Raw genomic sequence first — 24,561 nt, 5'->3', positions numbered from 1 at the left:
AGAAATATTTATATACATTTTTTTAGGTATGCTGTGTGAATGGAAACACATAACAAACATATAGTATGGTTTTCTCAAATTTGACTGCAAAAGTGAAAATAGTCTTTAAGACGTCTAAAGGAAGAATAGCAATCATTTATGAGTCTATTATAGGTAAAAGAAAGTTATCTGTTTTGTGAGAGGAACAAATAGAGCTTGATTTACTAAAACTGGAGAGTGCAACACCTGGTGCAGCTATGCATGGCAGCCAATGACCTTCTAACTTCAGCTTATTCAATTTAGCTTTGACAAAAAAAATGACACTGATTAGATCAGCAGTGCTTTATGCAGTGCTGTTTATGGACTCCACTGTTCGTTTACACCCAACTGTCCTTAGATCCAATCCACCTAAATGGAGGGTAACAATTCCCCTGCTGTTTTTTTTTTGTTTTTTTTTAGCAGACTTTATCAGTTTGAAGGTAGGGATGAATGGACCATCCAATCAGATCCACCTGAAAAACTGACAGGCGAACCTGATTGGACCCTTCATGTGAAAGGAGTCAAATTTGGAAACTGATTGGTTTCTGTGCAGAGATGCACCAGATTTTGCTCTCTCCAGTTTTAGTAAATCAACCCCATAGTATACACAGAAGTGTAAAGTGCGGAGAACAAAGTTGAAATGACAGAGTAAAGTGAAAAGAACAAAGTTGAAATGACAGAGTCCAGTATCTTTAGTCGTAAATTGGGATCTAAAAGGTTTGCCTTCAATAGATTGACTCTCCAGATCAGAATGCTTGTTTCAGGTCATTAACTCAGAAAGCATTAAAGCTAAGGGACAGTTAAGTAACCAATATTTTCTGATGTGGGGGAATAGTGTTGGGCAAGCAATTTGGGCCAAGCAAAAGTTCAGCACGAATATTGCCTGTTCACCCATTCGGTGAACACCCGAATTTGCACAGAGCCTTCTAAGCCCTGATTGAAAGTAAATAGCTGGTTAAGGAAAGGCTGCAGTGTCCTTAACAATAGGGATGATCGAACAGTTCGGGTCCACCATCGGTTCGGCCCGAACATTGGGTGTTCGAGGTTCGGCCGAATTTAAAACTTTTTGCCCAAAAAGTTCGGAATTCGGCAACCAGAACCGACCAAAATGCAATGCTTCAGGAAATGGGCTTTAAAAGCCCGTGATTGGACCAGAACCATTAGCAAAAGCCAATTGAGGGGGCAGGAGAATGCTAGGAATGTGATTGGAGTGACTAGGGGGTCCCTAGACCAATCATTAGTGAATACGCCCCCCAGTATATAAGATCGCCCCTGTCATATTCCTAGCATTGTTATACTGGACATGGAAGAGAGTGGAAGCAGTTCTGTTAATTTTACTTTAAAAGTGTCATTTAGCATTTTTTAGTGTGAGGAAAGGGATATCTAGTGTAGTTAGAGTGCTCCTTTACACTTAAGTTAGCTTCAAAAATTTAGTTTCTGTAGGGAAAGTGTTAAGTGTAAAGGGACCGTAGTGTAGGGTTAACTGACAGTGACTGCTATGGAAGGGTGACAAAACCCTTCCATAGCAGGGTGACCGCTATAGAGAAATGATCATTTCTCTGAGTTGCTTCGGGACAGGAATATGGCTTCTCACCAGCAAGCATTTTTCATGCTGCAGGGGTTGCCACTGCCAGTGCTTTTTTGAGGACATGTTTGATGTCAGACATGACATCTGAACATGTGTATAGGGGGTATATATACACATATATGTCTGTATATATACCCCTAGACATATATAGGTGTGATAGTAGCAGAAATATATGCTTGCGCTAATGAAATCATTTACAGTAATATATTTCTGCTACTATCACACCTATATATGGCTAGGTGTCTATATACATATAATTATGTGTGTATATATACCACTATACACAAGTTCAGATGTTTTGCCTGCCTCAAAAGAACCCCAAAAAATGCCAAAAAACGCTAGCGTCAAAAAAAATGCCCAGGTGTGTTTTTGCTGGCATTTTTTGGGGGGTTTTGGAGGCAGGCAAAACATCTGAACTTGTGTATAGTGGTGTATATACACACATACATATATTTATATACACACCTAGACATATATAGGTGTGATAGTAGCAGAAATATATGCTTGCGCTAATGAAATCATTTACAGTAATATATTTCTGCTACTATCACACCTATATATGGCTAGGTGTCTATATACATATAATTATGTGTGTATATATACCACCATACACAAGTTCAGATGTTTAGCCTGCCTCAAAAGAACCCCAAAAAATGCCAAAAAAAACGCTAGCGTAAAAAAAAAAAAAAAATGCCCAGGTGTGTTTTTGCTGGCATTTTTGGGGGGTTTTGGAGGCAGGCAAAACATCTGAACTTGTGTATAGTGGTGTATATACACACATACATATATTTATATACACACCTAGACATATATAGGTGTAATAGTAGCAGAAATAAATGCTTGCGCTAATGAAATCATTTACAGTAATACATTTCTGCTACTATCACACCTATATATGGCTAGGTGTCTATATACATATAATTATGTGTGTATATGTACCACTATACACAAGTTCAGATGTTTTGCCTGCCTCAAAAGAACCCCAAAAAATGCCAAAAAACGCTAGCGTCAAAAAAAATGCCCAGGTGTGTTTTTGCTGGCATTTTTTGGGGGGTTTTGGAGGCAGGCAAAACATCTGAACTTGTGTATAGTGGTGTATATACACACATACATATATTTATATACACACCTAGACATATATAGGTGTGATAGTAGCAGAAATATATGCTTGCGCTAATGAAATCATTTACAGTAATATATTTCTGCTACTATCACACCTATATATGGCTAGGTGTCTATATACATATAATTATGTGTGTATATATACCACTATACACAAGTTCAGATGTTTTGCCTGCCTCAAAAGAACCCCAAAAAATGCCACAAAACGCTAGCGTCAAAAAAAATGCCCAGGTGTGTTTTTGCTGGCATTTTTTGGGGGGTTTTGGAGGCAGGCAAAACATCTGAACTTGTGTATAGTGGTGTATATACACACATACATATATTTATATACACACCTAGACATATATAGGTGTGATAGTAGCAGAAATATATGCTTGCGCTAATGAAATCATTTACAGTAATATATTTCTGCTACTATCACACCTATATATGGCTAGGTGTCTATATACATATAATTATGTGTGTATATATACCACTATACACAAGTTCAGATGTTCAGCCTGCCTCAAAAGAACCCCAAAAAATGCCAAAAAAAACGCTAGCGTCAAAAAAAAAATGCCCAGGTGTGTTTTTGCTGCCATTTTTGGGGGGTTTTGGAGGCAGGCAAAACATCTGAACTTGTGTATAGTGGTGTATATACACACATACATATATTTATATACACACCTAGACATATATAGGTGTAATAGTAGCAGAAATAAATGCTTGCGCTAATGAAATCATTTACAGTAATACATTTCTGCTACTATCACACCTATATATGGCTAGGTGTCTATATACATATAATTATGTGTGTATATATACCACTATACACAAGTTCAGATGTTTTGCCTGCCTCAAAAGAACCCCAAAAAATGCCAAAAAACGCTAGCGTCAAAAAAAAATGCCCAGGTGTGTTTTTGCTGGCATTTTTTGGGGGGTTTTGGAGGCAGGCAAAACATCTGAACTTGTGTATAGTGGTGTATATACACACACATACATATATTTATATACACACCTAGACATATATAGGTGTGATAGTAGCAGAAATATATGCTTGCGCTAATGAAATCATTTACAGTAATATATTTCTGCTACTATCACACCTATATATGGCTAGGTGTCTATATACATATAATTATGTGTGTATATATACCACTATACACAAGTTCAGATGTTTTGCCTGCCTCAAAAGAACCCCAAAAAATGCCAAAAAACGCTAGCGTCAAAAAAAATGCCCAGGTGTGTTTTTGCTGGCATTTTTTGGGGGGTTTTGGAGGCAGGCAAAACATCTGAACTTGTGTATAGTGGTGTATATACACACATACATATATTTATATACACACCTAGACATATATAGGTGTGATAGTAGCAGAAATATATGCTTGCGCTAATGAAATCATTTACAGTAATATATTTCTGCTACTATCACACCTATATATGGCTAGGTGTCTATATACATATAATTATGTGTGTATATATACCACTATACACAAGTTCAGATGTTTAGCCTGCCTCAAAAGAACCCCAAAAAATGCCCAAAAAAACGCTAGCGTCAAAAAAAAAAATGCCCAGGTGTGTTTTTGCTGGCATTTTTGGGGGGTTTTGGAGGCAGGCAAAACATCTGAACTTGTGTATAGTGGTGTATATACACACATACATATATTTATATACACACCTAGACATATATAGGTGTAATAGTAGCAGAAATAAACGCTTGCGCTAATGAAATCATTTACAGTAATACATTTCTGCTACTATCACACCTATATATGGCTAGGTGTCTATATACATATAATTATGTGTGTATATATACCACTATACACAAGTTCAGATGTTTTGCCTGCCTCAAAAGAACCCCAAAAAATGCCAAAAAACGCTAGCGTCAAAAAAAATGCCCAGGTGTGTTTTTGCTGGCATTTTTTGGGGGGTTTTGGAGGCAGGCAAAACATCTGAACTTGTGTATAGTGGTGTATATACACACATACATATATTTATATACACACCTAGACATATATAGGTGTGATAGTAGCAGAAATATATGCTTGCGCTAATGAAATCATTTCCAGTAATATATTTCTGCTACTATCACACCTATATATGGCTAGGTGTCTATATACATATAATTATGTGTGTATATATACCACTATACACAAGTTCAGATGTTTTGCCTGCCTCAAAAGAACCCCAAAAAATGCCCAAAAAAACGCTAGCGTCAAAAAAAAAAAATGCCCAGGTGTGTTTTTGCTGGCATTTTTTGGGACTTTTTGGAGGCAGGCAAAACATCAGAACTTGTGCACAGTACCACTATACACAAGTTCAGATGTTTTTTCTGACTGCAAAGAACCCAAAAAAATGCCTGCTTTGAAACCGGCAAGGTGTGAAAACCGAGGAGAGAAGCTAACCCCCTGAGCTGAAAGTTTTCTAATACAAACAATCCTTTTTTTTTATGGTTCTGGACATGCTACAGAGCTGAAACTTCACAGGTACACCTTTTAGACCCCCCCCCCCCAGACACAAAATCACACAAAAAAAGTTCTTAAAAATTGTAATTTTTGGTAAAAAAGCCAATTATTGAAAAAATTAAAAAAAAAGAGAGATTTTTTTGATTTTTACGTTGGATTTCAGATCTGGGGGGGGTCTAAAAAGTGTACATGTGAAGTTTCAGCTCTGTAGCATGTCCAGAACCATAAAAAAAAAGATTGTTTGTATTAGAAAACTTTCAGCACAGGAGTATGGCTTCGCTGCTGTAACACCTTGCCGGTTTAATAGAAGGCATTTTTTTGGGTTCTTTGCAGTCAGGAAAAACATCTGAACTTGTGTATAGTGGTACTGTGCACAAGTTCTGATGTTTTGCCTGCCTCCAAAAACTCCCAAAAAATGCCAGCAAAAACACACCTGGGCATTTTTTTTTTTTGACGCTAGCGTTTTTTTTGGCATTTTTGGGGGTTCTTTTGAGGCAGGCAAAACATCTGAACTTGTGTATAGTGGTATATATACACACATAATTATATGTATATAGACACCTAGCCATATATAGGTGTGATAGTAGCAGAAATATATTACTGTAAATGATTTCATTAGCGCAAGCATATATTTCTGCTACTATCACACCTATATATGTCTAGGTGTGTATATAAATATATGTATGTGTGTATATACACCACTATACACAAGTTCAGATGTTTTGCCTGCGTCAAAAGAACCCCAAAAAATGCCCAAAAAAAAGCTAGCATCAAAAAAAAAATGCCCAGGTGTGTTTTTGCTGGCAATTTTTGGGGGTTTTGGAGGCAGGCAAAACATCAGAACTTGTGCACAGTACCACTATACACAAGTTCAGATGTTTTTCCTGACTGCAAAGAACCCAAAAAAATGCCTGCTATTAAACCGGCAAGGTGTTACAGCAGCGAAGCCAACCTCCTGTGCTGAAAGTTTTCTAATACAAACAATCTTTTTTTTATGGTTCTGGATATGCTACAGAGCTGAAACTTCACATGTACACTTTTTAGACCCCCCAGATACGAAATCCAAAGTAAAAATCAAAAAATCTCTTTTTTTTTTTTAATTTTTCAATAATTGGCTTTTTTATCAAAAATTACAATTTTTAAGAACTTTTTTTGTGTGATTTTGTGTCTGGGGGGTCTAAAAGGTGTACCTGTGAAGTTTCAGCTCTGTAGCATGTCCAGAACCAGAAAAAAAGATCATATAGGTGTAAAAGGAGGGTCCCACATCCCTGTTCTACTGAAAAATTATCTTTTTTTTTTCATGGTTCTGGACATGCTACAGAGCTGAAACTTCACATGTACACTTTTTAGACCCCCCAGATACAAAATACAAAGTCAAAATAAAAAAATCTCTCTCTTTTTTTTTTTTTCAATAATTGGCTTTTTTATCAAAAATGACAATTTTTAAGAACTTTTTTTGTGTGATTAATAGTTAATGGGGCATGACCCAGAACCCTAGGCACTTTTTAGGGGCATTTATTGGGTTTTAGGGCTTAAAAATTGTGTTTTTTGATTACCGAAGTTTGGGTCCTATTGATTTCAATGGGGTTCTGAAATCCAGGCCGAACTTTCGGGAAGTTCAGATGTTCTGGCCGAACCAAACTTTTCAAAAGTTCGATCATCCCTACTTAACAACTGATGAGTCATCAGCTGTCAACGGACTTCCCTGCTTACAGCTGAATGAAAAAAAAACATTGCTGGCAGTAGAACTTTTTTTTTTTTTTAATGGCGTGGGGTCCCCCTCCAAAAAAAATTATACCAGACCCTTATCTGAGCTTGCAGCCTGGCAGGCCAGGAAAGGGGGGGATTTGCGAGTGGCCCCCCTCCTGAACCATACCAAGGCACATGCCCTCAACATGGGGGGAGGGTTCTGGTATGGATTGGGTTGGGGTCCACAGAGTCTTTTTTAAGATTTTTGTATTGGCAGCAATGGTATTATACTGCCGGCAATTTAAATGTATTTTTTTTTTTCATTAGAAATTTCAGTTTTACTGCAGCAGGTTCTATACATGGTACAGATGCGCCACTTTAAAGATAGACTAAGAGGACCCACCCCAGACACTATCTGTAATTAGAAATTTAATTAGGAATTTTTCATTTTTATTGTTTCACTTTAAGCATCATTCTAATCACTGCTCCTGTAAAAAGAATATTTAAATAAAAAGGTGCATTGATACATGTCCCCGGGGCAGTACCTGGGCCCCCATACCAATTTTAGGGTCAATAACTTGCATATACAGTGGGCATTCAAAATGGAGACTTTTAAGTTTTCAAGTTTGGGTCCTATAGACTCTAATAGAGTTTGCAGCTCGGGTCCAAACTTTTTACATGTTCGGGAGTTTTGGTACGAACCAAACAGGGAGGGGTTCGGCTCAACTATAGGGGGGGATAGTGATGGCCACAATTACTAAATTAAAGTAAAGGGCTGCTTTGTGGCCTGGCTTTGTGATACACTAGCTACCTAATACAATTTTGTGAGGTTAGGCTATTTAGCCAGGAAGGCCACACAGTAAAGAACCCCACAAGAAAGTTCACAGGTGAGTATGTCCCATTTAAAAACTGTTTAGCATAGGATTAGAGTCCACTAAAGGTAAGGCCAGCTTCACACCTATGTGCGTGCGTTGTAATGCATGCCAGCAAGCACTGGATACACATGTATTATATGTGATTAGGAGTGTTCTGCAGGAGAAGCCTGGCCCCTAAACGAAAATGACAACATGGTCAAGGTAAAACGGGGTTTTCTTCCTGTCCCTGTATATACTGGTTCATGACTTTACATGTCTTGATGGCTGTGTAGCATGCACTATATCTTATCTTGCAAAACATGCCCATCCGCACAATTAAAAACACATCTAAACTTTAAAACACCATAGGGCAAACATATCAAAACACATGCACTGTGTTGCAATGCATAGATAAAAGGGGTCAGGTAATGTTTTTTGGTGCGTGGCACACATTGAGGAGCTAAAGAAAATAAATTGGCTCAGGAAAAATAATATAGATGGGCTTTTAAGCAACACAGAAAAAAAACACCCCAGTGTGTCATAAGATTTATACAGTACATCTAAATTGTTTCAAGATGAACTGGTAGAATACACCTCTAGCTTGAATTAGGATATGTCTGATTAAAAACTGAAGGTTAGTTTTGAACATGTAATGACATTATTGGAAGACACTGATGGAACATCAAATACTGAAAAATATATTATTAATAAAATGAACAATATAAATTTCAGCTGATCTGTTCACAAGGGAAATCTTTATGTGTCAAAAAAAGAAGAATTATGGTATAGCGTTACAATCTTATCAGTATCTTTCTTGTAGATATCAACCGTGTTACATTTTTGATTACCCATTTGTTGGAAATGCCTCATGCTGAATAATCTTTTGAGGCCTAGCTTTTCCTACTTACTGTACAGAACTCTATTACCAAAGTCATAGATAGGGGTCTCAGGTGTATTACTGTATGCATGCTTACATCATTTGTTATAATGTTTAGTTATGGTATTCCAGTCCAGTAGATTGGAACAGTAACTTGACATTGAATAATGCAAGTTCTTTTTTCCATACATAGGAAATTCTATATATATATACGCATATATACTCTGTATATAACATATTCTATATATAAACAGTGTGTATATATATATATATATATATAATGGGATCCAGGTAAAAAAAAAAAACAATCTGAAGGAGAGTTCTGCTAAATGACTTATGAACAGATTTACTTTTAGTCCTTTTATAAATTGAGCAGTGCCCCTGACTAATAGGGAAGTTTGGCAAGTGCAGAGTGGTTGTCTTCTGCAAAAAAAAAAGTCACACATTTCAAATTGCTTTATTTGCCTATAACTCTGTACCGTTTTATTAGTCAGTTTCACTATAGGTGACTATTCATATGCAATTTTTAAATGCTTAATTTGTATTGCCCAAATTTGTAATAGGTTTATTTTACTTTGCCATAGGTAATTTAAGGTAAATAAAGGATACAATTTTTTTTTTTACACAGCACTGTAGAGAAAATATGCAGGGATTTGCATACAAGTTTATCCGGTGTATAACTACTGTATAGCCATAGAAAGCTGCTATAGGGCCCAGATGTCTCTGGATACACATTGATTAATACTGGTGCCAATAGCACTTGGATTATGCATTTAGATAAAAAAAAAACATTTATGTAGCTTTGATTGCTAAGAAAGCAATTATTTGCTGTATTACTTGAGGAAATACCTCTAAAGATTGAAATTAGAGATGGGGATTAGAGAGACAGGGGACCCTTCATGGTTTTTCTATGGGGTCCTGGAGTTTGTGCAATATGTCGGTCCATCCAGATTGTACATGGAACAGGGAGGTAATGAGAATAATCTACAAACATTTTTGACCTTCTAGTTTTTAAATGTTAAAGTATTTGTAAAGGCTGAAGGTGTTTTACCTTCATGTATTCTATGCATTAAGGTAAAAAAACCTTCAGTGTGCAGCCCCTCAGCCCCCCCCCAATACTTACCTAAGCCTGATCTCCATCCAGCGATGTGCACGAGACCCGAGGCTTTCCTGGGTCTCTCCCTCCTGATTTGTTGAGATTTAGCAGCAGGAGCCATTGGCTCCCACTGCTGTCAATCACACCCAGTGAGGCGGGGGGCAGGGCTGAGCCATGCTCTCTCTGTCTTATGAAAGCAGAGTGCCTGATCTGGAGTGAGCACACATGAGTGCCCCCACAGCAAGTGGGTTACTATGGGGGGCACTCAGCAAGGGGGAGGGGCCCAGAGCACCGGTGGGAGACCCGAGAAGAGTAGGATTGAAGCTGCTCTCTGCAAAACCACTGCACAGAGCAAGTAAGTATGATATATGTTATATATAATTTTAATACATTATTTATTCTTTACAATCACTTTAAGATCTCATCAGTATTTGTCTCAGCCCCAACCTATCATGGAGTAACATTCCTCTTTATATACCAAGAGTCTCAACACTTCTTTTGAAATCTCTATAAGATATAGGGGGAAAATTACTAAAACTGATGCACACAGAATCTAGTGCAGCTGTGCATAGTAACCAATCATCGTACAACTTCAGCTTGTTCAATTATGCTTTGACAATAAGACCTGGGATCTGATTGGTTACTATGCACAGCTGCACCAGATTCTGTGTGCACCAGTTTTAGTCTCCCTTATAGTTACAGGGGTACATATAAACAAAAATACAAATGAAAAATCCAACAAGGAGCACAAGACTTTCTTAACAACCCAAACGTAACTGGGTAAGAAGACTTTACCTGAATCAGAGATAAAATAAAGTAGAAGATGATTCACTAAGCAGCATCTACCTACGCAAATAGCTTTGTTTGAACTAATCTTTAAGTGTATGTTTTTAGCTGATGACATGAATACCTAGCATTGAACATCTCTTCTTTTTCATTGCTCTATAAATTCTGGGATGGTTTATATAATTTCAAGATTATGTAGGTTTCTTAAACATTATGGGGGGGGGGGGGTTTACTAAAACTGGTGCACATAGAATCTGGTACAACTGTGCATACTAACCAATCAGCTTCTAGGTTTTATTGCCAAAGCCTAATTGAACAAGCTGAAGTTAGAAGCTGATTGATTACTATGTACCGTTGCACCAGATTCTATGTGCACCAATTTTTGTAAATCTCCCCCAATGCAACATTTATGTTCCTAGTAATAATGACTGTAACCTGAATGTACTTGATATTCTTTGCAGCTATTGCACATAACTTTTCATTATTCTGTTATTGTCTTTATAAAGGACCAAAGTGATTTTAGTACAAAGTGTTGCAGTAAACGAATGTGCGAGACATTCACAGAACAATCAAAGTTAGTAATGATAGTAAGTTATAAAGTGTGAAAGGCTGTCTGTTTCTTGCTGTTATTTTAGTTTCTCCTCTTTCCTTATTTCACCTCCTTTATTTGACACAGCTCTGCACAATATATTAAAGGGCTCACATGTTTTACCTACTAATGATGCACTACAGGAAAACTGAAGATGCTTCTGCTTCTGTGAGTGATAGTGGTTGGGGTCAGTGAACTCCGCAGTTTAACATGTACACGCAAAATAATTGCTATAATTTTTTAAATAAAAAGGTGCACCATTCACAGCATCTGCTATTACAGTTATGGTTTCTAAGAACTGTCTGTAATACACTGTGGTATTGAACTGGAGAGTGCAAAATCTTGTGCAGCTGTACATGGAAGCCAATCAGCTCCTAACCTCAGTTTTTTCAATTAAGCTTCGGCAAAAAAAAAAAAAAAACTGGAAGCTGATTGGTCTCTGGGCAGAACTGCACCAGATTTTCCACTCTCCAGCTTTAGTAAATAACCCCACTGTTGTGCCTGGCAGGAATATAACAGAGGTTGAAAATATAGTAGAATTAGTAGAGCTCTTCAAAAGACAGAAATTAGTTAAAGTGATTGTAAACAATCACCTTGTAAAACAACCTATATAGTTTAAAAAAAAAAAGAGATGAAAGGCAAAACATTTTTTTATAGACATACCTGTATACAAAAAAAAAAAAAAAAAAGACAAATGCCTTTTTTCCCTTTTGTATAATAAATTAGTGGTCCTCAACTCCTGTCCTCAGGGCCCACTAACAGGCCAGATTTTAAGTTTTACCTTGGGGAGATGCAGACTAGAATACTGCAATCACTGAGCAGCAAATTATATCACCTGTGATGTAATTTAGATATCTTACAAACCTGGCCTGTTAGTGGGCCCCGAGGACCGGAGTTGAGATCCACTGTAATAAATGATCACATTCCCTCTGTTCTCAGCTGCATAAGAGTTGGGGGGAGGAGAAGCAGCAACACATTGCACTTGGCAGTGAATGGCTGTGCAGTGGGGGCGTGTCAGGACAAGTTTGATCATTGGAGGAGATCCCAGCATAGCTAGAAAACTGACAATGGTGTGCTCTCCTGCTTAGTGTGGTCAGTTTTTATTAGGAAAGCAAGGGGACTGACAGGAACACCAGGAATCTCACATGATCTTTATCATAGGTGTATTTTAAATGATAGAGACAGAATATCAACCAAAGAAATTAAAAAAAAAACACATAAAACAAATGCAATAAATTAAGTTGCAGTTCAGTGAGTAAAATAAGTATTTGATCCCCAAGCAAAACACGACTTAGTACTTGGTGGAGAAACCCTTGTTGGCAAGCACAGAGGTAAGACGTTTCTTGTAGTTGATGACCAGGTTTGCACACATCTCATTAGGGGTTTTGGTCCACTTTTCTTTACAGATCTTCTCTAAATCTTTAAGGTTTCTTGGCTCTCGCTTGGCAACTCGAAGCTTCAGCTCTCTCCATAAATTTTCTATAGGATTAAGGTCTGGAGACTGGCTAGCCCATGCCATGACCCTAATGTGCTTCTTATTGAGTCACTCCTTTGTTGCATTGGCAGTATGTTTTGGGTCATTGTCATGCTGGAAGACCCATCTATGAGGGAAGAAGGTTCTCATCCAAGATTTTAATTATACATGGCCCCCGTCCATTGGCCCCTCAATGCGGCAAAGTCAGCCTGTACCTTTAGCAAAGAAACAGCCCCAAAACATAATTTTTCTTCCTCATGCTTGACTGTGTTGGTGGTGGTGTTCTTAGGGTCATAGTCAGCATTTGTCTTCCTCAAAACACAGCAAGTCCCCCTCCTCAAGAAGGGACATGTACAGTCATGCCAATGAACATCTAAATGATTCATAGAAGGATTGGGAGAAAGTGCTGTGGTCAGATGAGACCACAATTGAGTTCTTTGGCATTAACTCAACTTGCCGTGTTTGGAGGAAGAAAAATGCTGACTATGACCCTAAGTACTCCATCCCTACAGTCAAGAGGTGGAAACATTATGCTTTGGGACTGTTTCTCTGCTAAAGGCACAGACCGACTTTGCCACATTGGGGGACCAAGTATTGTAAATTTTTGGATGAGAACCTTCTTCCCTCAGCCAGAACAATGAAGATGGGTCACTGTTAAGTCTTTCAGCATGACAATGACCCAAAACATACTGCCAAGGCAACAAAGGAGTGACTTAAAGAAGAAGCACATTAAGGTCATGGAGTGGCCTATCTAGTCTCCAGACCCTAATCATATAGAAAAGTTTTGGATGGAGCTGAAACTTCAAGTTGCCAAGCGACAGCCAAGAAACCTTAAGGATTTAAAGAAGATCTGTAAAGAGTGTACCAAAATCCCTCCTGAGATGTGTGCAAACCTGGTACTTAACTACAAAAAAGTCTTACTTCTGTGCTTGCCGACAAGGGTTTCTCCACCAAGTACTAAGTCTTGTTTTGCTTGGGGGTCAAATACTTATTTTACTGACTGAACTACTGCAACTCAATTTATAACCTTTGTATTATGTGTTTTTTCTAGATTTTTGGTTGATATTCTGTCTCTATTATTTAAAATACACCTATAATAAAAATGATAGATTCTTCATTTATTTGTAAGTACAAAATCTGCAAGGTATCAAATAATTAATTCCCCACTGTATCTCTTGGCATATGTGTGGCATTTTAAAGGAAAATAGGGAGCTGACAAGTTGCAATTTCGCAAGCTATTGTAGCCCCAGGGGAGGATGGTTGCAGGAATGACATACCAATCAAAGGATCTGAGGAGGAACTGAGGGGTAGGAGTAAGTTTATGATATTTTGGGAGACCTTCCCAACAATGTCAGTTTTCTACATATAGTTATATTTTTATTTTACCACATGCTACCATCTGATAACCAATATATTATTGTGCAGCAATAAATTGCCATCATATAGAAGCTAAATACTGTATTACATACTGTACATCAGATGTCTGGGTCACACAGGAGATGAAAAATGTCTACTTATCCTGTACACGATAGCCTTTTTTAGATCTTGAAATGTTCAATAGTTTCTTCTACATTTGGGTATATCCATGTTATTAATGTAGCTTTATCATACAAGATTTATGCATTATGCATGGATTTTGAAAGGCTGAATTGTATGAAAGGCAATTTTTAGGTTAGATCCTTTCAGACCTCAATTGTAGAACTGCTAAGTGGCTTTACGATGGCTGTTACAGTCATTTACATAAACACCAGAATTCAGAAAGTATTCCTTTAAATGATGGCTAAGTAGTTACAACCCACGTTAGGTCCTGTTTATGTCTAGCTAATAGGATTTATGGGTTCATTTAAAGTTATCTGTTTTTCCAGGTTCTCTCTTGATACTATTTACAATTGCTAATTAAGGCAGAACTGCAGGAATTATGTTTATTTCCAACTTATATTGGTCCAGCTTGGCATACTGTAATTATCCATGTCCTATATCTAGGGATGCTTAAAATGATTGTAGAAGTCCCAGCTACATACAGTGATAGCTATGATCTACCGGGTCCTGCTTGAGTGGCTTCCTCACAGTGCTGCTGCCATTTAGAAAATGCCTTGTATTTCTTTTTCTTTTTAATAAATACAAGGCGTTATCTGATTGCACAAGGGGGATCGTGAATTCCTCCCCACTTTGCCAAATCAGAAAAACATTTGTATTCATGGAGTGTTCTCTGAATGGCGGTGGTGTCGAATGAGTTCAGTGTGTAGAGGAGGATCTGCCCAAATAGGACCTAGAATATTGTGGCTATCACTACCATGGGCTACTACAGTGGTTTTCAGCACCCCCAGTGGCTTTCTAGATATAAGATATGGATAACTACATCATATCAAGCTGGACCAATATACAGTGGGTACGGAAAGTATTCAGACCCCCTTAAATTTTTCACTCTTTGTTATATTGCAGCCATTTGCTAAAATCATTTAAGTTCATTATTCTTCCTCATGAATGTACACATAGCACCCCATACTGACAGAAAAAACACAGAATTGTTGACATTGTTGCAGATTTATTAAAAAAGAAAAACTGAAATATCACATGGTCCTAAGTATTCAGACCCTTTGCTCAGTATTTAGTAGAAGCCCCCTTTTGATCTAATACAGCCAGGAGTCTTTTTGGGAAAGATGCAACAAGTCTTTCACACCTGGATTTGGGGATCCTCTGCCATTCCTCCTTGCAGATCCTCTCCAGTTCTGTCAGGTTGGATGGTAAACGTTGGTGGACAGCCATTTTTAGGTCTCTCCAGAGATGCTCAATTGGGTTTAAGTCAGGGCTCTGGCTGGGCCATTCAAGAACAGTCACGGAGTTGTTGTGAAGCCACTCCTTCGTTATTTTAGCTGTGTGCTTAGGGTCATTGTCTTGTTGGAAGGTAAACCTTCGGCCCAGTCTGAGGTCCAGAGCACTCTGGAGAAGGTTTTTGTCCAGGATATCCCTGTACTTGGCCGCATTCATCTTTCCCTCGATTGCAACCAGTCGTCCTGTCCCTGCAGCTGAAAAACACCCCACAGCAGGATGCTGCCACCAACATGCTTCACTGTTGGGACTGTATTGGACAGGTGATGAGCAGTGCCTGGTTTTCTCCACACATACCGCTTAGAATTAAGGCCAAAAAGTTCTATTTTGGTCTCATCAGACCAGAGAATCTTATTTCTCACCATCTTGGAGTCCTTCAGGTGTTTTTTAGCAAACTCCATGCAGGCTCTCATGTGTCTTACACTGAGGAGAGGCTTCCGTCGGGCCACTCTGACATAAAGCCCCGACTGGTGGAGGGCTGCAGTGATGGTTGACTTTCTACAACTTTCTCCCATCTCCTGACTGCATCTCTGGAGCTCAGCCACAGTGATCTTTGGGTTCTTCTTTACCTCTCTCACCAAGGCTCTTCTCCCCCGATAGCTCAGTTTGGCCGTACGGCCAGCTCTAGGAAGGGTTCTGGTCGTCCCAAACGTCTTCCATTTGAGGATTATGGAGGCCACTGTGCTCTTAGGAACCTTAAGTGCAGCAGAAATCTTTTTGTAACCTTGGCCAGATCTGTGCCTTGCCACAATTCTGTCTCTGAGCTTTTCAGGCAGTTCCTTTGACCTCATGATTCTCATTTGCTCTGACATGCATTGTGATCTGGATGGTCTTATATAGACAGGTGTGTGGCTTTCCTAATCAAGTCCAATCAGTATAATCAAACACAGCTGGACTCAAATGAAGGTGTAAAACCATCTCAAGGATGATCAGACGAAATGGAAAGCACCTGAGTTAAATATATGAGTGTCACAGCAAAGGGTCTGAATACTTAGGACCATGTGATATTTCAGTTTTTCTTTTTTAATAAATCTGCAACAATGTCAACAATTCTGTGTTTTTCTGTCAGTATGGGGTGCTATGTGTACATTCAGGAAGAAGAATGAACTTAAATGATTTTAGCAAATGGCTGCAATATAACAAAGAGTGAAAAATTTAAGGGGGTCTGAATACTTTCCGTACCCACTGTATATTTACATTTAAGATAATTCCTTGAGCTCTGTTTTAACCATTAAGAAGATTGCAGGCCATCATGGCTAATTACTGACCCCACTTTTTGAGCTAAAGCTGTGTTGATGGAAGTTATGGTGTCTTTAGGCTGAACTGTATACTGGTGGGGGTACATATAGAGTTTGTCATTTTTTTGCTGACCCTACAGACAAAAATATTTGAATCAATTATGAATCACAGCCTGGTGAAATTCCAGTGAGATACGCCATCTGACAATTAGTTTGTAGTCTTCAGACCTCATTTTCTTCACAAGTACCCCTTGCTATTCACCCACACTGTAACAAAAAAAAAAAGTTTTTGCAACATTTAAATATAATGTCAATAATGTTGTGCAGCAATGTACTGTAGATCTCTCACTTACAATGGAAGTAGCAACGGGGTAGTATCCTTGTCGGCTGGGTTGATGAGCAGCAGGTCAACATCCGCAGGCGATGCTCATTGTGATTGATGTGTAACTATATCTCTGGACAACATGATTGATATTGGATATACATTGTGGGACAGTGTTTATTTTTTAATTTTAACTTTTAAAGAAATACATTTTACTGCTCCACAACTTCACATGAAGGTTTGAGACATCCCAAAGCATGTCATTTAAAGGAATTGTGTATTTTTAATAATGCTCCTCTTTTTCTGATGGACACAATTTTTTAGTTTCTTTAGATTTAGAAGGCTTTTTGCAGGTTTGCGATACCTCCTGCATGCCGAACATTGCCTTTTGTACTCATCTCCCTTCACTTCTAACAGCATATGTTTGGAGCACACTTATCTGCATTGTTATAGTGCTGCCATACCATTATTTCTCTAATAACAGGGTAAAAGAAAGTTACTTTCCATACTAATTTGTTTCTTTTACCTTGCACCTCCTAAGGTCGAACTATCAATAGTAGAGATGGGCTAGATGTTTGAGTTGAACGCTAGTTCGACTGGAACATTGAGTGTTCACGTGTTCTCAGAAAACACGAACACTAAAGGCGCTTAGAGGCAAGTTTGCCCGCCAATGAGCGCCCCATAATGCCCTGTGCAATTGCAGTGCATTAAGTGCTAAGAAAATGCTTCCCATTCTCTGAAACACTGATGGCATCCTCTTAGGATGCATAGACAATATCTGAAGGATTTTTTTTTTTTTTTTTTTATGAACAAAGGTAGATTTTTTTAACCACTTGCTTCCCAAGCGTATTATGACACTTCTCTCCTCCATGTAAAATCTATCTTTTTTTTAAATTACTCAGAATCCCCAAACATATACTATATACTGTATTTTATATATACAGTATCTTGTCACATGAAAAGATATAATAAAATATTTATGAAAATGTGAGGGGGGCACTCACTTTTGTTACATACAGTGTATGTATATATATATATATATATATATATATATATATTATATATTTTTTATTTATTTTTTTAAGCAAAGGCCGAATAAAATGGTGGGTGTCACCTGGTATTTGCGCAGCGGTTTTTCAAAAGCAATACACATTAATGACATTTAGTGAACACAAACACAATATAATACCAATTTTTTGGGGTAAAATACACTGAGTAAATAGATACCAGACATGTCACCCTTTAAAATTGTGCATGCTCATGGAATGGGGACAAACTACGGTACTTTAAATTATTCATAGGTGACATTTAAAAAGCCTTTGCAGGTTACCGGTTTAGATTTACACAGTAGGTTTGGTGCTTGAATTATTGCTCTCTCTCTGACATTCACTGTGATACCTCACATGTGTGATGCAATCACTGTTTATACATGTGCAGGACTAATGTGTGCATTCACCACTGCATGTGAGCATGCAGTGGGGTGCTTTAAAAAAAAAAAAAAAATATATATATATATATATATATATATATATATATATATATATATATATACACATATATATATATTATTTATTTTATTGTATTCTTTATTTTTATTTTTAAAAATACAATGTTGATTACTTTTATTGCTGTCAAAAGGAAAGTGTAAACCTCCATTGTGACAGCAATAGCAGTGACAGGTACTCTTTATGGAGAGCTGAGGACCCCCCATCTCTCTTTTGGGCTTCAATGCAGCAGATCAGGCACAGATCGGTCTGCTCAGCTGCTTCACTGGCCACTATGCAACCAGTAAACAAGGAGTCAGAACCGGAAACGACAAAATAGTCATTGCTTTCAGGTTCTGATGTCAAACAGTGGGAGGAACAACTTTGGTTCCCCTCACTGTGACTCCGGAGCTGGATGCCGCAGGCCGCATCGTTAAGGCTTCGCGATCGCTGATAAAGACCGATAAAGGCAGCGGCGGGAGGGGGATGGCACTAAAAACTGATAACCGGACCATGTCTATAACTCAACCATGGTCCCAGTATAGCTGCTTCTCTTTATATACTGTGGCTAGTAGGGAAATGGTTAATGACATGCATTGACATGTTTGAAATGTTTCTGTATTTTGATATAGCAGTAATATATTCCATAGTTACATACTTTAGTTAGTCGGGTTAAAAAAAGACAAGTCTATCTAGTTCAACCAAAAGAAAAAAGCAAACTAATATAAAACCTCCATATACATAATACTATATGATAGTTGATCCTGAAAGCAGAAGCAGAAGCAGAGCAGAAAAAAAAAACAATTAAGGCAGAATATAATTTGCGTCAGCGAGAGAAAAAAATGTAATTCTGATCCCAAGGAAGCTAAAGAATATAACCCCTGGTAAAAAGTATGGAATCACTACTCTTGGAAAATGCTCATTTAATTGTTTAATTGTGTAGAAAAAAAACGAATCACATACATGCCTCAAAACAATTTTCATTTACCATTCCAACCTACTGGCTTTAGGAAACAGAAAAAAAAAGAAAGAAAACTGTAGTGCAAATGTTTTTGCAGATCAAGCAGAAGAAAAAAATATGGAGTCACTCAATTCTGAAGAATATATGGAATCATGAAAAAAAAAACAAAAAAAAAAAACACTACAGTACATCACTAGTACATTGTTGCACTACCTCTGTTTTTTATAACAGCTTGAATTCTCTGAGGCATGGATTTAAATATTGACAAACAGTATTCTTCATCAATCCATCTCCAACTTTCTCTTATTGCAGTTGCCAGATCCTCTTTGCAGGTTGGAGCCCTGTCATGGACCATTTTCCTAAATTTCCACCATTCATTTTCAATTGGATTCAGGATTTTTTCTAAATAATAAAAAAAATGAATGAGCATTTTCCAAGAGTGGTGATTCCATACTTTTTGCCAGGGGTTGTATTCCCTGAATCAACTACCAATGGTGTTATTAATACCTATAAATATTAGTATAATTTTATATTTTGTGCATTTAAGAATGCATCCAGCTCTTTTTCAAACACTTTCCTGAGCTTGCCAGAACTGGTTTTTGGGGGAGTCTATTCCACATTTTCACAGCTCTTAATATAGAGAAGCCTTTCCATATGTGGAGGTTACAACTCTATTCCTTCAGATGTAAAGCATACCCCCCTTGTCCTACCTAATGACTCAAAAGTAAGAACCTAAAAACTGAATTGCATTATTCAGATTATTTTTTTTATTAATTATTTGTCTCTCTGGAGTCTATGGGGTTGATTTAATAAAGGCAAATAGACGGTGCACTTTGCAAAGGAATATGCTCCAGGGCGTAGCAAATCAGGGAAAGCTCTGCTGACTTCCTTAATTTAATCATATGCAAGCAAAAACGATGTTTGTTTTCTTTCCTTGTATGCAATTAGGTCTTCTTAGCTTAGTTAAGCTTTACCTCATTTACTAAGCTGTGGAACAAATTTCTTTGAAGACTGCAACTGCACTTACAAAGTGCACAGTCTTTTTGCTTTTAGGAAATCAACCCCTATACCGCTTTCAATATTCAACAGTAATTTGTTTGCTTTAGAAACTGCAGCTTGGCATTGTATGCTTTTTTTAAGTCTATGAATTACCATAACACCCAGATCCTTCTCAACCATTAACTCCCCCAGGTATTCTCCTAGATTGAATGATGCATGCATTGCGCAGAATAAAAATCTATTATTTAAAATATCCTCAATAAATAAACTGATGCATATGCAAATACAATTGGATGAATCCCTACTGTCCCTCCTCAATAAAAGACTGGTGTGTAAATGATGATCAGTATAAAATGTACAAAGTGATCAGTGAATAAGTTAGTATAATAAATAATATAATAAAATATAGTATGCTCTCAATCAATTCAATAAAAATTTCATGTAAGTGCGTAGTGCAGATGCTGTGCAATATACATCAATATGCAAACCACAGTGATAAACAAATCCTAATAAAAAAACCTCATAAGTTAATCCTATAATGACGTGCAAAGTCTATAGATAAAAAAAAATATATATTAATATGGTGTCCGATAATAGAAATAAAAAATCAAGAATATTAATATAGTGTCCGATAATAGAAATAAAAAATCAAGTCCATCGTGAATCTATGCAAATAACAATTTCTTGCTGTGCTCAAAACCACCTGTAGGTGGCAGGTGCTCCCCAGACTAGTGAGTGACCTGAGTGTCAAAGATCCTACAATCGCTGTGCACCCCCTTGTGAGTGGGCGCTCACCTTAGAAACGATTAAAACAGACTCATCAATCGGGGCTCCTTCACAGGGATAGCCCTTTCCGGTCCCAGTAATTCAGTGGTCCGTGGCTCAGAAAGTATGCCCTTATACCGGAAATCGGGTAAATCACTCCATTCACATCCTGACACTCCAGCAACAAGTGTCACCATATAATATGCAAAAAAGAAATCTCCAATAGTGCTTATACCTTCAAAACATTTATTTCAATAAAAGAAGAATCGATGTAAACTCACAATTTTCGGTGCATCCATGCACCTTTAACAAGCAGTATACAATTGAACATCCAAGCCGTGATGGGAAAGCAGGAGACGCTGTGGCTGTGTATCCTCTCCTATGCCGATGCAGCCCGACAGTCTCACAATCAGTGAAGCGCTCCGTCCTAGCCCCTCCCCTACGCGTGACGACACAGGGACCTTGTGTCTTCCTCAGGGGGACCTGAATCACGATGGACTTGATTTTTTATTTCTATTATCGGACACTATATTAATATTCTTGATTTTTTTATTTCTATTATCGTACACTATATTAATAATTTTTTTTTTTTTTTTATCTATAGACTTTGCACGTCATTATAGGATTAACTTATGAGGTTTTTTATTAGGATTTGTTTATCACTGTGGTTTGCATATTGATGTATATTGCACAGCATCTGCACTACGCACTTATATGAAATTTTTATTGGATTGATTGAGAGCATATTATATTTTATTATATTATTTATGATACTAACTTATTCACCGATCACTTTGTACATTTTATACTGATCATCATTTACACACCAGTCTTTTATTGAGGAGGGACAGTAGGGATTCATCCAATTGTATTTGCATATGCATCAGTTTATTTATTGAGGATATTTTAAATAATAGATTTTTATTCTGCGTAACACAGTTTTACATATTTTAGATTTTTACACTTTTTATGAGAAGTGAAGTGTTTGCGGCATTTTAAAAATCTGATATTGAAGGGTAGCTCGCAGGAACTCTTTGTTTTTTTAGAATGATGCATGCATGTTTTCACCCCCAAGTGCATAATATTACTGTTATGTTATGTAATGTTTTTAGACACACAAAGAAATAATAGAAAAGAAGAATGGACCATAGTAAGAATACACTGGATGGCTGTAAGATGCCACAAACAAAATCTAGAAGAAAGAGAAATCCTGAAAAAAACCCCCAAATAAATCACTACACAGAAGCAGGGGGCAGCAATGGAATCATCATTTTAGCAAATTAAATTGATGCAACCTGCAGAAAATGTACCTTTCAATACATAAACACGCATTTGTTGTTTTATCTCATGATAGCTCGCCCTTATTAACATTGTATAATTCCTAGGAACAGTAACATTTTATTTAACCACTTTGCCTCCGCTCACATTGAGCGTACTGCGGCAAAGTGGTTCGTATTCGTCTAGCGACGTAGACCTACGTCGCTGGACTCCTCCCCCTGTAGGCGGCGCTCGCGCGCCGCCGGAGGCGCGCTCCCGCTGTTTTCATTCACAGCGGGAGTCGGGCCAGGGGAGGAGCGGCGGCGATCGCCGCTGCTCTGCCCCGATCATCGGGGAATCGAGTGAGGAGATCCGTCCACCTGTGTAAACAGAGCGGGCGGATCTCCTAAGTGACAGGGACTGACAGATCGGAGTGTTCAGCATAGCTGAACATCCGATCTGTCCTTCTGTCACTCAGTCACCTCCCCCCCACACGTCAGTAAGCACCAGGCATACATTAACCCCTCCCTCTCCAATAAAATTAACCCCTTCACTGCCAGTGTCATTTTTACAGTAACAGTGCATATTTATAGCACTGATTACTGCAGTAATGTCACTGGTACCCCCAAAAGTGTCAAAAATGTCAGTCAAGGGTCCGATCTGTCCGCCGCAATGTCGCAGTCCCGCAAAATAAATCGCAGATCACCGCCATTACGCGTTAAAAAAAAAAACACCAAAAATGACAGAAATCTTTCCCGTAGTTAGTAAACGCAATAACTTTTGCGCAAACCAATCAAAATACGCTTATCGTGATTTTTTTTACCAAACATAGGTAGCAGAAAACAAATTGGCCAAAAATTTAAAAAAAATTTGATTTTTACATTTTTTTGGGGGAATTTCATATAAAAAAATGTTAAAAATATTGTTATTTTTTCAAAATAAATGCACTTTTTTAGTTTATAGCACAAAAAGTAAAAAGCGCACTGGTGATCAAATACCACCAAAAGAAAGCTCTGTTTGTGGGAAAAAAGGACGTAAATTTCGTTTGGGTACGGCATCGCACGACCGCGCAATTGTCAGTTAAATTCGCACAGCGCCGAATCGCAAAAATTGGCCTGGACGTAAGACAGCAAAATCCTCCGGTGGTAAAGTGGTTAAAATAGCAGTGTTAAATATCCTACTTTTGAGCACCTAAGAGATAATATTATGAGCATCATTCTATTCATTTTTTATTTTAACTGTTTAGTTTAGACTTTTACTAACCTGGTATGGTATTCTGATTAAAAAAAAAAAAAACGTGTTTGTCTTTAGAAGTCTAGATAGAAGAAGGAGGAAACTGTTCCAAAGCTGCCTCCAACTGTACATATGTGTACATTACATTTCATAATAAGAGACAAAAGACAAAGGAGCGCCACTCTAAGTGCAATACATTTAAAAGTTGGTTAATTTATTAATACAATTGGTAACTTACAAGAAGAAAAAAAAGTAAAGCATGTCAGACCCTTCCAGGGGTCAGTACGGCTGTGTGACCGGGAGTACGTATAAAGTATTGATTGACTGATATTGTTTTTTTACCGCCAATACTGATACCGATATTGTGGTCATCGGATATCGGTATTGGCCGATATTTTTGGACATTACAAAAAATGTATTTTTTTTTTTAATGTCTACAGGTACTGTGGTGGAGGGATCTGGAGGAGGGAGACCCCAAACCCCTCCTCTGCACTTAAAAGCATTCAAAACGCCAAGTTTGGCTGTTTTGAATGCTGTAAGTTTTTTTAATTTGGCGCCGCCAGTACCCGGAAGTGATGTCATTTCATGACATCACTTCCGGGTACTCTGAGGCATCAAATTCAGAGAAATGAAGACCCGGTCGAGCCGCGGAAGGTGGCGGGAAGGGGGGTGTCCCCTTTTGCTCCTTGGAATGACAGCCAAGTGGCTTCTCAGCCGCATCGGTTGTCATTACAAGACAGCCGACCGTCGGCTATGAACACCGGTATCGGGGAGATGCCTCTAGCTGCAGGCATCACCCCGGTACATGCACTTTCCCGAAATATCGGCAATATCGGTAAATGAAAAGGCCGATTCAGATATATCGGGCAAAGTGCATATCGGCCCTTGATATATCGGCTTTGCCGATAATCGGTCGATCACTAGTATAAAGCCAGA

This window comes from Pelophylax lessonae (assembly GCF_965119305.1).
Source record: "Pelophylax lessonae genome assembly, chromosome: 3".
Lineage (NCBI taxonomy): Eukaryota > Metazoa > Chordata > Amphibia > Anura > Ranidae > Pelophylax > Pelophylax lessonae.
This window is presented reverse-complemented; position numbering follows the sequence as displayed.